General features: G+C 30.0%; 1 long non-coding RNA gene across 1 annotated transcript; it reads right to left on the bottom strand.

Moving 5' to 3' along the window:
- Window positions 1–1116: 1116 nt before the first annotated feature.
- On the bottom strand, window positions 1117–3286 carry LOC116738699. Its single transcript, XR_004345316.1, has 3 exons — window positions 2973–3286; window positions 1399–1460; window positions 1117–1312 (listed from the first exon to the last, which is right to left on the bottom strand). It is a non-coding gene; the product is annotated as an uncharacterized LOC116738699 (long non-coding RNA).

Raw genomic sequence — 3286 nt, 5'->3', positions numbered from 1 at the left:
TATATGCTTTTGATTTCTCGGAATTTCTGAAATAAGACTAGGTATAAAAGTAAAGTTGAAAAGGGCTTATATTTTGAACATTTTGTTAGTAATAATAGAAAAAAATCAATGTCAGAATCTTCCCAGCAAATCACCTGATGTAACACGTTTTCGTGCACATTCTGAGAAATTTTGTGTAATATTATTATCCATTTTATAATATTCTAACAAAATAGTCTACATAAACACTTAGCGGACTAATTAATGCCTTGTCGTTAGAGCAGACGTACAAGTATCATATAAAAAATATATTTAATATAAATTTGGTTTAATTAATCTTTGGTTGTTTGAAATAATGTAAAATTTATTTTAATTTAATACATTAGCTATCTGATTATGGCTAATAAAAGCTGTTTTATAGTTATACAGTTAATGGTTATGACTTCGGCTGTTTGCAGGTAATACAGGCTTGTGGCTGTGGTTATCTATGGTTGATGTCTCCGATTGGTGGCTTCGGTTAGATACGTAGAGACTTGGCTACCCTGATAACAGTGTGCAGATTTTAAACAGCATTAAAATGATTATAAACGATTAAAACGAATCACAATTTCTTATTGATTGGATTAATAAACGATTGTAATCCTCAACAGTGCTCCGTTTTTAATAGTTTATAATCGTTTTAATCGGTTCTAATCTACAATTGTTTGCACGATAGTGTGGCTGTAACTATTTGTAACTATATTTATGACTGACAGCTTTCGCTGAATATAGCAATATCAACTGATATGACCATGGGGTATTTATATGGCTGTTGGCTTTGGCTGATGGTTTTGGCTATAATGGCTTAATTTAGCTGATGGTTTTGGCTAATGGCTTTTGCTGATGCATATGGCTAATGGCTTTGGCTAATGCTTTGGCAATGGCTTTGGCTAATGGCTTTGGCAATGGCTTTGGCTAATGGCTTTGCTAATGGCTTTGCTATGGCTTTGGCTAGATAAGGCAGGATTTTTAGTAAAAATAAATGTTGGAAATATGGATAGATATTATTTTAAAGGAATAATTATAACTGTAAGGATATTGTTTTGTAAATAAAAATAGACGGAAGGCAGTCTATATATACAGTAAAAAAAAGAGAGAGAAAAATTGAAATTATTTATTTTATTGTTACATTTGTGACAATTATTACAGTAATTTTATCAAAGTTCAGTAATACTATGATCAGTCATAATAACAAATTTCACTAAACTGCAATAATCAGTTATAATTACTTAGGATGTTAAATATCACACTTCATTAATATTATAGTCATTAGCTTTATTCAAAGACAGAAAACCTGAAAAAGAAATATGGTATAACATTAGAATATGAAAAAAGTCAATAAAAGTAATTGCAAACATGTATATAAATATGTATATATACCTTACAATTTTGTATTTTTGTAGGACATAGAGAGTACCGTTATTCTTCAATCCAAATTTTAGCTGTAAAATAAAAGAAAAAAATTATGTAGATAAATAAAAAAAATCGTCTCTGGTAGAAAGTAAGCGAACTAATAAAAACTAAACGATTCTGGTTCAAAACATGGCAAAGATATGTAAAGGTAAAAAGAGTAATTACAAAAAAAAATTAGAATCGTTTCTTAAGTAATAATATTTAAATAACTACTTAAAAGGTTAACTGTGGAAGCATGATGGGAAAGAGGTTAGAATAAGTTGAAAACTGATATATAGTGGACACCATACTATTGTACACATAAAAACTCTACACAATTGCATTTTCCTACACGGAAAAACTCTACGCAGATATTTTCTACACAAATATTTCCTACACTTATTTTTTATTATTTTACTACACTGCAAAACTCTACACAATATCATAACCTATTGTTATATCATTGTTACAAACAATAGGTTATACGTTTGTGTAGAGTTTTGCAGTGTAGTAAAAAATAAAAAAAATAAGTGTAGGAAATATTCGTGTAGAAAATATATCTGCGTAAGTTTTTTCATGTAGGAAAATGCAATTGTGTAGAGTTTTTATGTGTACAGTAAGTATGGTGTCATATAGTGTGAGTGTATTTAATTTGCTGTTTTTAATAACCTGTAAGAAACATAATTATCCTGAAAGATGTACGTCTCAACTCAGTGTCGAGTCAGTCACATATGGTGGCATATATACAGTGTATTAATGCAAAGATGTAAAATTTTTTGTGTAGATGCTTGTTTTATTACATAGAAAACAAGATAGCGTAACAATTTTATCTTGTCTGTCTTTGGTAGCTGTTCAAAATTTGAACATCTTGAAAAAAATCACCACACAAAATTTAGCCCTCCAAGTATGATAGTTTTTAATTGAGTGCGAACAAAAATTATCAATAGTTACATACGACTGCTTGTTTTCTGATTTTGTTTTCGCTCTCAAAACTATCATACACTCAGAGGTTTAAAATTGTACAAGGTGATTTATTTAAAAGAATATTGAAAACAATTATCTAATTGTTTTGATTTCACGGTGTTTCAGTTACATTTTCATATAAACACCTATTTGTACATTTTGTCCACTATAAGCCATAGGATTTGATGTGGAACACCTAGCAGAGTTTGTTAAGTAAAAATTATTACGCTAACCTGTTTGTGCATAATGAAACAAGTATCTACACTAAAATGTACAGCAAAATTATAATGCTCTGCATATATGCCACCATAATGATATATACTACCTGCGACTGACTCGAACACTGAGTTGAGAATATCTATTAGATAATTACATCTGGACTTCATCCTTGGTAATATTCAACACACAAATTGTAACTGATGTTTTTAAAATTCACGTGCATACTAGAGTAGTTAAGGCAGTGAACGTTGTGTGTGATTATGTATATGTTTGTGTGTATAGATGTGCAGGTTAGGTTACCACTCTTAGCACATGCCTTGTAATCTAAAAGTTTCCATTTAAATAATGTTAGAAAAACATATATTTTAATAATTTTTTACCTGTTTTTGCTAAAATGAACGTTGACTTGCACCGAATAATTGGAAATCAACAGGTGGAATGTTGTAGAAAGTAAAAATGAAGTTGCATGTTATTTGCCAGGTGCTCTTTTCTCTCTCCCTTATTAAAGTTATTGGCTCCAAGCCATGTAAGCTATGTACTCTTGAAAATCTTTTATTCTTCCTTAATAAGCTGTTAACTCCAAACCATGTATACTCTACAAGCTTTTTTGTTATCAACATAAACACGTATTGTTTTGTTGTTTGTTGTTCTCACGCTCAGATACGTCACGTATACTTCTTTATACGCGGTTACA

Source organism: Nasonia vitripennis, assembly GCF_009193385.2.
Source record: "Nasonia vitripennis strain AsymCx chromosome PSR unlocalized genomic scaffold, Nvit_psr_1.1 chrPSR_random0025, whole genome shotgun sequence".
Taxonomy (NCBI): Eukaryota; Metazoa; Arthropoda; class Insecta; order Hymenoptera; family Pteromalidae; genus Nasonia; species Nasonia vitripennis.
Note: the sequence above shows the minus strand (reverse complement) of the source record. Positions and strands in the feature narration are given on the sequence as shown.